Source organism: Labeo rohita, chromosome 9 (assembly GCF_022985175.1).
Source record: "Labeo rohita strain BAU-BD-2019 chromosome 9, IGBB_LRoh.1.0, whole genome shotgun sequence".
Classification (NCBI taxonomy): Eukaryota; Metazoa; Chordata; class Actinopteri; order Cypriniformes; family Cyprinidae; genus Labeo; species Labeo rohita.
The window spans coordinates 16,670,504-16,684,128 of NC_066877.1; the positions used below are offsets into that span (position 1 = coordinate 16,670,504).

Sequence of the window (13,625 nt, forward strand, 5' to 3'; positions counted from 1 at the left end):
TTTTCTCCATCTAATTTTGCAGATGAGTTGCGAATTTGTTTGCACATTAAAATGATATGCCACAAATCTTCCAGCGACAATAATTCCCTGTCTATCTGTGAAAATTTTGCCTGTTGTCCCAAATGTAGTCTGTTGTTCAGGTTCCATGATCTTTAATGTCCCTTTGTAAGAGTAACTGTACCCAAGGTCTGCCAGTCGCTGTAAGATCACACCGACAGGCATATTTAGTTTGTTGAGGTATCAGTTGCTTGGCTAATGAGACCATATATAAGCATGGATTCTCTGGCTCCTGCTGGCTGCTTTGAGATAGATGATGTGCATTAGCTATCCTGTGGTAAGAATAGAGAAATTTTCAGGGGGCCCGATGAAAAATTGCCTATTTGAAAGTGGGGCAGACAGTCTCTCCTAGAGAGACGCCGGGTTTGTCTGCAAGAGAGATTGTGTGTTTGTGTGTGTGTGTGAGAGAGAGAGAGAGTGAGTGGGACTGTTTTCTTATGCTGGTTAATAAATTGCATAGCTATAATCACCATATTTATATTTAGAATGTGTGTGTAGATATGCAAGTGCGTCATTGCATGTGTGCAAGACATTTTTTCTTCATTGGAGAAGTCTACAGTATGCTCAGATGTATATGTACGGTTCTAATCAGGCCACCATTGGCTTGCAGAAACCTAGAGATGAGATGTTGGAGAGTTTGTGTGTGATGGCAGCAGGTGTTTGTGTATATGAAGGTAATCAGGCTGGCTGACAGCTCTTACGCTGGCCCGTATTAAAGCCCGCACCCTCCAGCAAGCCAATATATTTCCCAGGTGGACAAGAAGGTCAATTTCAGGATAGTTGTGGTACAGATGATAAGAACAGAGGAGAAACCTCTTTTATCTTTCATTGTAGAGTAAAAGGGAAAACAAAGTAGCCCACAAATAAATAAATAAAATGAACTGACTCACACCTGCATATCTGAGTTACTGTTGTCTTGCCAATTGAAATGACTCATTGCTCTTGAGTCATATATGTGACTTAGTTTATGTGAAGTATTCCGAACTTTTGCATGATTCTCTGGGAAGTGAGCCAAAAAATGATTAACATATATGAGTGATGCATCATGTGTTGCATAAACACACACACAAGTAGAAAAATTAAAAGAGGCATAAAATAATAAGAAAAAGATGAAAAGAAGCATAGTGTAATAGTAAGAAGGAGCAGTGGAGTCAGTAGCTGTGCAAAATTCATACATTTTCATTTTGTCTCCAAATCTGCAATTATGTCACCTACTACTCAGATAACCTAACCTAAAGGCTCCAGTAATCCAAAATCTAAAAGCATATGTTACTAGTACAGGTTTGGGGGGGGTGGGATTACCAACGGTACGGTACGGTACGGTACATTACTCTCTGTGTAATAACAAAAACTTTTATTTCAGTGAAAAAATAAGTCAAAATCTCAATTTCGACATTTTGAACAACAGGGCCCTACAATCTTTTTCTTTTTTTTTTTCCAGAAATTCTTGTGTGTTTTGCAGAAAATAAAGGGGGCGGCCGCCCCCCTAATATAATGGCAGGGGAAACACTGTAGTGACACCTAATAAATACTAATTCACTGTCAGTGTTCTCAAGTGGGTCAAAGCAGTTAACATACAAAGTATGTTCTAAATCTTTGCAGATCATGTCATACCATTATGCTTGAATACTGAGAAAGACAAACTCCAGACCCCCATTTTTTATTGCTGCTGTGGTTCTTGGGTCTTGAGACTTTCCCGCAAAGCTGCCTTTTAATTTAAACAGAAGCAAACAAGTATAAGAAAAAAGTTTATATTGACTCTTCGACACCGAAATACTAAGCACAATCTGACTTCCACAGCCCTGAGGAACATAAGCCACATCTCTGTCCTCTTTTTAATTAGTTCATCTGTGAGCAGTTTCGGCTATCAAAGCAGTAATTACTACATTCATAAGTCTGAAACTCACTCACTCTGAAGCCTGACAGAATCACAATCAGCACTAGCCAATCTCATCCAATCTCTTGCATTTGGAGAGCGCTATAGTTTGCGGCGCCAGATTAGCATGCTGTTTTTAGTTCAGGCTGGTGTATATTTCCATTCTATACAGTCACAAAGGTCTCCAACCACAGTCGCAGTCCAAGCCGTGGAGATTAACAAAGCTGAAAATCTGCATTCAAAGTCAGAAATCTTTCAGTGGGATGATCCACATTTAGTTTTGTCATCTTTCTTCCATCTGCCAGATCGGCTCGGATGCACCTCTGGAAATCTGCAATGGGATCAGAAGAGGTGGGGGGCTTTGATAGAGATTTTGTGTTGCCCTGGGCAAGAGGCTGATAATGCCACTCTGTTCTGGCTCCCTGGTGTAATTGCTGTAAAATAGCTTCTTGAGCACATTTGCGGAAATCGTTTTACTCATCAAGTGGTCCCTTGAATAATAATGGCCTCTTGTCTAATAATTCACATTATTACGCATGAAGTGTTCATTTATCTAACAGTTTTTCTCCTGATAATTATAAAAATTAGTAAAATTAAATGCCTGATCTCCTTATAGAATTGACACTAGATTGAGGTACTAGATCTGAGTTTATTTATGCTTTCCACAAGGATTCTCTCTGTGAAATAATACCTTTTCTCTGTTGCTTGCTGAGCTCTTCTCATGTGGACTAGTTTGAGAAGCTCTTTCCCTGTCATCCATATTCGCAGTGCTAGGCGCTTCAGAAAGGACCCCTTTGATATACTCAGGCGCTTGTAGGGCAGCTCTCCAGCTGGCATTTGGGCCGGAAAAGATGAATGCCTCCCCACCTGGGCAGCACGCCTAATCCGTCTCTTTCATCCTGTAGAGAAGGAATAAGGATAGGAAAAAAGAAATGGTAAAGAATGTAGGGAGAGAGATAATGATATTTAGTGTAGATGTTTTCAGCTGTTTTTTCTTAAGAACCCATTTACATTGCACATCAAATGGAAGCCAAAATGTGTTGTACAGAAGTCAACAAAATATCCTTACAGTCAGATACTGAGTTATTAATATTACTTGTATTCTAAAACTTTTCATATTTAATATCTTCAGTATGACAACCTTTGATGTCACTCTTCATGTCTTCTCATCCTTTTTTAAAGTTAAAGCCCATTTATTTTCAAATTGGCAACCAAAAGTTCGGAGTAATTAAGATTTTGTAATGTTTTTGAAAGAATATATATATAATAAAATATTATTACAGTTTAAAATGACTGTTCTAATGTAAAATGTCATTTATTCCTGTGATGACAAAGCTGAATTTTCAGCAGAATTCAAATGTAATAATATTTCACAATATTACTGTTTTTGCTGTACTTTTTTAATCAAATATGGCTTTAATAAGCATAAAAGACTTAATTTTTCTAAACTTTAGACTTCCAGTGAAGATGAACATGTGGTTAGTAACCTTTACATTTATCTTTGATTTCCCCTCTTGTCCGTGACCCTTTCACATTCACTGGCCCACCAGTAGAAAAGCCCTTATTTAAAGAGTCTAAACAGGACATGAGGGAAGGCTTTTAGAGATAGAGGAACACACACGAAAGTACAGAAGACATAAAAATCATCTAAAATACCCAGGAGGTTAAAAGAATAAAGTTCATCTTATGAACTCTCTCTCTCTCACTGGTAGTTTGAAGTGCACTCCTAAATGATTTTGGCCCCCTGCCTGGTTTTCAATTTTCTTTAAACTACACTTGATTCGTCCAACACACTGTACTGAACTCAACCTTGATTCATTAAATGAGTTATTAAGGACTGAAAGTTAATACCACTAATTTAATAGTTATATAATGATATTACCGTGGAATGTAAATCAAATGTGTATTTAAACTACTTCTGTTTTAAATAAAGCATAGTTGAAAACTTACAGCAAGAGTTAAATGTTATATTATATTATTATTTATATCATCTGGACAGTATTTGGTCGAGATACAACTATTTGAAAATCTGGAATCTGAGGGTGCAAAACAAAACAAAACAAAACAAAAAATTGAGAAAATGACCTTTAAAGTTGTCCAAACAAAGTTCTTAACAATGCATAGTACTACTCAAAAATGAAGTTATGATATGTTTACAGTAGGAAATTTACAAAATATCTTAATGGAACATGATGGAATGGAACTTCAAATCAATAATTTTGACCAATAAAATACTTATTGTTGGCTGTTGCTACATATACCCGTGTGAATTTTGTGGTTCAGGGTCACATATTGCATTATATTATATTATATTATATTATATTACAGTTAAATGTTTAAATATAATTAATTTGTGCTATATGTATTACATGAATTTTTATAGTATTTAATTGTTTAAAACTTTAACATAAGTGATAGCACACATAATGAGCATTGAATTCTCACTGCATGCTGGAAAAAAAAAAAAAAAAAAAGTAAAAACTTTTAATTGCTTAAGGCATTACTAATGAGTCTTTCCTTTACCTTATTTCAGACTTATCCTTTTTTTGTCACCTTCATTTGTAGGATTATAGGATTAATAATTAAATTAGATTAAATATTACATTACACCCATAAATAAGATAGAAATGGATAAGCTATGCTATTTTAGCAGCAATATATAGTGTCATTAGCAAAAAAGAATGAATTACTTTAATTTATATTTCATTAAAAACGAAACTGTAAATTTGTGAATTTAAATTGCTATTTATACGGCTTATGAAATACATTTGAAATATCAGAAATAAATATGAGTAATAGAGTAAAGCTCATTTTACTGGTTCCAGTGTTTAACAGTAACACTGTATTGTTTGCACTCTGAGGCTCTCAAGCTTGTCTAAATAACTTTAATATTGACTCAATTTGTAGCATTTGAAAAACTCAAAATTGCTGTATTATAGTTTAATCCAAACATTAAACATCACGTCTTGATTAAATCTGCCACACTGCTGTTCATCACTTATTAATCTAACTATAATTTAGCAGTGGCTCTCTCTAAAGCAAAAAAAATAATAAGAACTTTGAGACATGTCCTCATTCTTGACTATTTATATACTTGTCATTAAAACGAATCAGAATTGGCACAGAATTACTTTAGATGAAAGTGAGACTGAAAAGGCACAGAAATGACCAACGAGCCAATGCAATCAATCTTAAGCACTATTAGGAAGGTTACATAAATTGTACTTATGAACTTTAATTTTGATTTACAGGTGATGATTACATTCTTATATACTTATTGAACAAAAGGCACCTACAAGGACAGTACGACTTTCAATTTGTTAAGCAGCTCAAAAATCAATTAAACTGAAACTGTGAGCAATGAGGTTGAGTGATGAACACATATTCTTTCTATTACCGTCTGCAGAACAGCTTATATATAATACAGATTTCTGTCCTTTGTGGTTGTTGCTTGTCAGATCGTATGATATGTGCTGGTGAGATCTTGCCAAGAATGTACAACATCAACAGTCTTTAATGTCAGACTGTATGCATCTTAGCTGAGACATTGGCCATTAATGACAGCATTAGCAAGACATTTTACGTCAGTAGTTCATGTTTGACTGACACCCTCATTTCCATTAAAAATGAAAACGAAACTGCACAAACCTAAGCAAAACCTTGTGTTAATGTTAGCATTATTAAACCTGGAAAACAGAGTATTTGTAAACTCTTCATTTTTTAGAGCAAAAAGTAATTTGATTTGTACATAATGAGACATTTATGTTGCACATCATATACCGTAGACAAGATGAGCAACGTTTCTCATTTTCACACACATATGCTCACATCTACATGATGAGAATTTGTCGGAGTCAGGGATTTATCACAAAAGCAATTAAATTAACATGTCACAAAGAAAGCAAAGACTTATGATTTCTTTCTATGACAAAAAAAACCCTGTTTGTTTCAGATGGCACAATTGTGTGCACACCGGGCTTTCGCCGGGACACGTGTCAGTCTGTTTCCAAGAGAGAGTATTATAGATTTTTCTTCCCTTCAAGCATCTGTCACAACAGAAACAAAGAGAGGGAGGGAAAATATTAAAAACATTTTTCTTCGTACTGTTGTAAATTTGCCATTGTTTTTGGGAGATGGTTATTTATTGATCTCAGAGGTGATATAAAACAGGGAACAAATAAAGGATAACAGAGATTTGTTTTATGTTGTTCATTGGTGAGTTCATTCAGACTCAAGTCTGGTTCATGCTGCCCCTACAAACACCAGCAGAGCAAACATACTGATACAACAATATACTCAACAACCACTGGATTTTGGGGTTACACTTTATTTTGATAGTCCACTTTAGACATAGCAACTACATGTCAACTAACACTCATTAATTTGCAACTATGTCGTCTAACTCTTATTAGAGTATTAGTAGGCCGTTAGGTTAGGGTTAGAAGAATAAGTTGACATGTACTTGCAAAGTTATAGTCAGTAGAATGTGTGTTTGGGGACCATCAAAATAAAGTGTTGGCAGATATTAAGCAGACAGTCTATGCTAATAAATGACTGGCAGTTGCAAAGTTACTTACAGTTCAGGGGCGTTTCCTCAGTGCCTCCTCAGATCACTTTAAAGAAACATTGTCCAACAGTGACACCAGGTAAAGTTACACTGGGAGTCCACGTCTCTCTCGCCTCCCCTGAGAACACTGAGTTTTAACAGCCCCTATAAAGAATGCAGTGGGTTTGGTGGGGGGTAACTGAGAATGAATGGGGGAAGTCACATGAGGGGCAATGCCTCCATCTCAATATGATTAGACATGACTAGCTATGATCGGATATGATTGGTTCATGCGATAAATCTTGTGTTCACAAATCAGTGAATGAACAAATATAATGCCATTAAAATAAAACTAATTTCACACACTTAGATATAACTAAATAAGAGTTTTTTGTGAGTAATCAGTTTGGTGAAATTTAAAGTAAATCTCTGTGTCTGTGACCAGTATTTACCCAGCATTAATAACTGATGATCCAATTTTTTTTTTAAGATAGATAAACATTAACTATTAGAAAGAATCGCTAAACATAAGTTCACAAACATATTATTTAAATTGATACTGCTTTGAGTTATTATTTTAGAATAAATGTAATATGCTTAAAAACACTAATTAGACGAGATTTATATTTGGCTTTAATAAATAGAATATTGATTACATTGTTAATGTTCTTTTTCTGATAGTGTAAGTAATGTTTATTTAACCACAAACACTGAGACGTTAATTTACATTTGATTATTTATTTTTTTTTAAATGATTACTTTGTCTACTCATTTCAGAGCACCACTGCACACCACCAACCTGATTTCATGACAAAAATGTATTTGTGGGAATATTTAGCAATAAATACATATCATTGCAGTTTAAAAACAGAAATGGCACTGAGTGGTGCTTAAAAAATGTTTGTTTTTTCCCCCCGGAACAGATAAATGTACATTTGGTACGTTTTATTTGACGTTGGTTTTGTACGCGTAACCACAGTACGCGTAACCCTTTGAGTAGCGCTATAACTCTAATGCTCCGTGACGTTTTAAAATAACATACCGTTTGCACTATATTTCGCATCTTGTGAAAAACTTCCCTCAGGTACGTTTTCATCACGAGATCAGGTAGCCTGTTACAGTTAACGGAATGTCTAAAGTGGACTACCAAAATAAAAAGTTACTAAATTTTTAATTAAACTAAAAATTGAATAACATTTTTAAAAATTACCATCTCACTGAAGTCCCATCAAGGAGAAACCTTTTTTCTTGTTGTGATGTAGCCCAAAATAATGTTTCTCGTAGAATGTTATGAGGCATATGAAGTTAATAAAGGAAGCAGTGTGCTGTATGAGAAAGGTCATGACATAACCGGGCAACCACCAAGACAATAAACGCCTGCCTCTAACATCAAGGACATTGCAGCCCATTTGGTTTTCTCTTTCATCCGCTTTGATTTGTATATGTATTTAAAATGAAAGCACTTTAGGATGCACATCATCATCAACCCTGTGTCTGTCTTCACTCCGTAGCACATAATAAAACAAGTCTTAGAACATCCAATGGCTGCTGCAAATCTGAGACAGAGGAGAGCTACTTCCAAAGAGGTCTACTATAACTGGAGAAACGTAACTATTAGCATTCCTATTCATCCTCATGGAGGTGATACTGTCGTATTGATTTTCGTTTTTCAGAATAACTTGCACTTTTGACTCCACTTGTTGGAACAACCGAGCGAAATTGTATATCATAACCATCCATTCTTTCTGATTCGTAGCATGTACTAGAGAGTCATGACTTTTTGTTTTCTCATCTCTCATCCTCCATATATTTGGGAAACAGCTGGATGGTGAAGGAATGTGAAGCCTTGTGCTCTGAGGCATAACTGTGAGTTTCTGTGGGTTCATGCTCACACTGAGTCCCAGAGTCCCAGCCCTGTTGTTAGCCACTTAGCTTCAGCGTCACACCGGAGTGCAAGAGTTCACTCTGCCGTGTCGAAAAAAACATAAGCATCTTTCTCCCGGGGAGATCTCCAGCCTGATTCACACCCAGAGTCAAATGCTTATGGAAGCATTTCTGGTCAAACAACCACGGCTGTACCACCCTCACACTTTTAGTTGCGACCTTGGCCATCTGTTGAGGACTATTATTATACTATTATATAACAGCTACTATTTGCCATGAGGTCCAAAGTAGCACACATACAAAACTATGCCTAAAGTTGCAATGAAACAGAAGTAGCGACAGATCTTTTTTTCATTATTGTGACTAAATGACTGGAGAAGTTCTGCATACGTTACCAGCCTGTCGTGTGCAATTTCTTTGGCAATAACAACTGAAAAAATTACCTTTGTAAAATCGCTTCCACAAACAGTCCCTGCATCTGCTTTTGGTCACATGAAACCAGTAGCTCCGCCCCAAACTGGTGCCATTGGATGAGTCACTGTTGCTATGTTAGGCTGATCAAGATCAGACAAGCACTATTTTGATAACACTTCTGTTTTGATGCACTTTTCAGCAGAGTCAGGCTACAAATGGCTTATAGTCTGCATATTAAGCTGGAATAGAAGAAGAAAAAAAAAAAATACACACTTCGCCTTTAATGATTCACTTTATAGCTGGATAAAACAGAAGAGCTCCAAGCAGGTCATCTTTCACAGGAAATGAGAAAAAGTAAAGGTAAATGTTAAGTAAATGTCATTTATGTACTCAAGTATGACCTCCTAGTTCATGTTCATTGGGACTTTCACAATTTATAAATCCTGATGTGTTCTACTCCAATTATACACGAAGAGACTTTCTCACAGCCTATTTCGAGGAAACATCACTGAAGCATTTGAGCAAGAACAAAAAAGACGTTCGGTGGCCTATTACAGTTTGAACTTGTTTTCTCATTGAAATGTGTTGAAAATTCAGAATACAAATGAGTCTTGTCTTTTAACTGAAACTAATTCAGGTAGATCTCAGGCACCTTCAGTGTGACCCAGAACACACCAGTATGAAATAAAGTTTGAACGAGATGTCCTTTGCCAAAAGCTGAAATTCATTAGACATTTAAAAACACGTCTTTGATGTTACAGTTTATAATGCAGACAAGGTAACGGTCCATGATGTTCCTTCGTCTGTCATTTTTATTGATGCACATGTGGTCTGAATTACTTTCTGGAGACAGGGTGCTATTTCGGCTGGGAGTACATTTACCACTGTCTAAAACACTCTGTATTTCTCCCCCTTGACTGTCTTCTGTATTCTTATAAGCTATACCATACGATTTTCTTCTGTTATGCAGTTCCACTATTGTACAAAGACATGCAAACTGTAAAGCAATGGCATTTTTGCCTTGCTTTTGCTCTGTTGCTTCTCAGCACTCAAAAGCCTCTCGATGAACACAGAGAATGAAGCTCTCACTGTTCAACATTCAATAGATTCTCTCACAGCTGAAAAGGAAACCACGGAAATCAAAAGGTGCTGTAATAATTGTTACATCACGTTAACCATGTGTTTCGAAAAAAAGCTTGAAGACTCAAAGAAACCAGTGCGAGGTTTAGGCATCAATCTCTCAATTCTCTCAGTTCCTGTTTGATCTGAAATAGAAACTAAAATATCAGCAGTATCTTCAAATGTCTATTCTTCTCTCATTTCTTCTCTCATCATGTCCAGACTGAATGAATAAGAATGTATCATTTCTATGTAATTCAGTTTGGATAAATCAGAACTGATTTGTTACTACGTTACACACACATACACTTGTTAAAGTAAGTGGTAAAGTGGTAATAGACATTTATTTATAATACAATAATACTATTTTGTTATACATTTTTTCAAATAGGCTTTCTGCTGGTAATCTGTGTCTACATCCAAAGGGATTTGTTTCATATTGATTTGCTCACATATATAAGTGAATTTTTCCCCATGAAAAGCATTTCCCTGATTTCCTGCTGATTGTGAAAAATCTCTAGACATGGAAGTATCCTGATTCTAATCATGTCTCAGGAACAAAGCCATAGAGCCTTTGGAGACCAAAGCAAAGGACTGGAACTGGCACAATGGCCTAGATAACAGTCTGAGCTCAAAATCAAAGGGACATCAAAAGGAGTTCCTCAGGGCCCAAGTGTTGATCCTGTGCTAATTTTGTGGCCTGAAACTAACACTGTTCTTTCTTTCTACAGATTGACACTTGTTTACCCGTGGGTCTGGCCAAATGAGCACCAAGAAACTTTAATAAAGCTGCTGCTTGCTGCTCTGAATTGTGCTTAACTGGCTGTTACTTTAATTGCCTCCTAAAGGGAGTTAAAACTGAAATTTTCGTTGTCTTTTAGTTACCCTTTTGCCATTCCAAACGAATATGACTTTCTATCTTTTGTAGAACAAAAAATGTGATATTTTAAAGAAACAGAAACACCCAAAATATCAGTTTAGAATTGGATTGGAGGCTCATTAGCACTTGAAATCCTCTGTCTTCTTAATCGATCCGAATGAACTGAATCTAAATGTATCAGAATCTGAATTTCCATCTGATTGAAAGGCATGGAAGAGACCTGAAATAATCCAGTCTTTAAATGCTGTTTTTTCTCAGTCAGATTTACAAAAATACCAGCTCCGTAATGCTTATGTTTATATACGTTTTATGTCTCGCAGTAGCTCCGGTGACATTACCACAGTGTTTTTTCTCTAGTTCTGAATGCGGCGATTGGGCATTGCGTGTGTGTGTTTTGTTCGCAATACATAATGCGCACAAAGTAATCTGTGATTCGAAATGCTAAGTTTAGGGTTCATGTACAGTTGAGGTCAAAAGTTTACATACACCTTGCAGAATCTGCAAAATCTTTATTATTTTACCAAAATAAGAGGGATCATACAAAATGCATGGTATTTTTTATTTAGTACTGACCTGAATAAGATATTTCACATAAAAGACGTTTACATATAGTCCACAATAGAAAATAATAAGTGAATTTATAAAAATGACCCTGTTTCAACATCTAAGCTTGATTTTTAATACTGTGTTGTTAACTGAATGATCCACAGCTGTTTTGTTGTTGTTGTTGTTGTTGTTGTTTTGTTTAGTGATATTTGCTCATGAGTCCCTTGTTTATCCTGAGCAGTTGCCTGCTATTCTTCAGAAAAATCCTTCAGGCCCCACAGATTCTTTGGTTTTTCAGCCTTTTTGTATTTTAACCCTTTCCAACAATGACTGGATAAGGACAAACGATGCATTAAGAGCCAGGGGTGTAAACTTATGAACAGAATGTCTACAATTTTCTTATTTTGTCTAAATATCATATTTTTTTCATTTAGTACTGCCCTTCAGAAGCTACAGAAGATACTTACATGATTCCAAAAAGCCAAAATAAGTTAAATTTACCCTAATCTTCAAATTCAAAAAGTTTTCACCCCACTTTTGAACAGGGTAATTTTTGTAAATTCAACTGTTATTTTCTCTTGTGGACTATATGTAAACATCTTTTATGTGAAATATCTTAATTAGGTTAATTAGGTTTTGTATGATCCATCTTATTTTCGTGAAATAATTAATATTTTGCAGATTCTCCAAGGTGTATGTACACTTTTGTGTACACTTTCATCTGTAAACAGAACTTTTAGAATCTGAAATCGTATTGTATTTATTCTGATTTACAAAAATTTGTGCATGTAAACATACCTTTGTTTTTCACACAAAGTGCAAAGCTCACTGTAGTGTAAAACTACTAAACATCTGCTTTATAATGTGGATTGTGAAAGCATCTGTTGTACTATTAATATGGCTTATATGATTGTTTAATGATTTACAGTCCGTAGCGATATCTTAAATCTTAAACAGCCCGCAGTGGCTAAAAGCAGACGGAAGCTCTAAGCAAATGTTCCAGAGTGTCTCTGAATTTGCTCCACCTCCCAGTCCTTCAGCTGTTGATTTGGATGATACTCATAGACAGACTGAGACTTCATCTTTAAGGCTAGTGCGGTGTCTTTGCAGTCAGTGGGCACGATGAGAGCTCTGTTAACTCCACTAAAGCTCCCGTTAAAAAAAGCAAAGCCTCAGGGCCAAAGACACCACTGATCGGATGTGCAGAGACAGTGCACTAACCCGCTGAAAACCCTGTTTGTGGTCCAGCTGACTGAACACCGGGCAAGTTCAGCTATTGGTATAATGTTGTGTGTATGCCAGTGTTTGTTTATGTGTGTGCCAGTGAAATAATGTGAGTAATGTGAGACCCCCAAGGCAAGCATAAGATGGTAATGGCTTCTCTCAGTATTTCTGAAACTCAAAGAGGCTCCCATAGGGCCCTGGATCAAGAACAGACTACTGTCATAACAAGTACAGATGTCAGAGCCTTGGGTATTTTGAATATCTATGTTTTTAGAAAGTTTTATAACTACAGAAGAGATATTTGACAGAAGAACTGGGGGAATAAGTATCTGAAAGTCCAATACATAAACTCTTTATTAGCATAAACACTTTACTGGAATTTCAGCATAAAGGCTTTATCTAATATCAAAGGGAACATTGGATGCAAAATTCACTTTTCCATGGTGATTGCATAAACATGTGTCACAAATGGGACACAAACACCCTACAGTGATAAAAATCCATTCACACAATTTTTTTAATCCCCCAAAAACCTAAACAGTCTCAATTATCAAGCCTTTTTGGTTTTTTGAGCAGTATGATGTCATACTGCGCAGGCCTTGCCCACAACCGCTGATGACACCGCTGATAAATTACCGACTGCGCTGTCAAGTTAGCAATGCTAGAAGCCTGGAACTGATATGTTTTGTGTTTTTGTGCGCCAGAGCGATTACTTCCAACTTTCCTCATATCAGAAAATATAGACTATGTTACGTGTCGCACCGTTTTTTTCCCCTTGTCTATCAGTCAACTAAATTAAATATATTTCAAGTATTTATTTCTTCTATATATATATGTACTGCAGATTTTATAGCCTATATATGACATTAATTTGATATAATATTTAGCATTTTCATATGTAGGTGGAAAAAAAATGTAATTTGTACTACTGTCTGTCTAAATAAAAAGAAACCTAGCATAGTAGATTTGTTTGTTTTTTTTCCCATTGTACTGAAATCGTATCGAACCATGACCCTCGAACCGAGGTACGTACCAAACCGTGACATCTGTGTACTGTTACACCCCTAGTATATACTGTT

General features: G+C 36.0%; 1 long non-coding RNA gene across 1 annotated transcript in view; it reads right to left on the bottom strand.

The window, feature by feature from the left end:
- Positions 1-1,562: 1,562 nt before the first annotated feature.
- LOC127171127 (uncharacterized) overlaps positions 1,563-13,625 on the bottom strand; it is a 112,516-nt gene continuing 100,453 nt past the window's right edge. The window contains exons 3-4 of the long non-coding RNA XR_007828462.1: positions 2,625-2,832; positions 1,563-2,264 (exon numbers count right to left, since the gene is read on the bottom strand). This is a non-coding gene — a long non-coding RNA (uncharacterized LOC127171127). The remainder of the gene's footprint in view (positions 2,265-2,624; positions 2,833-13,625) is intronic.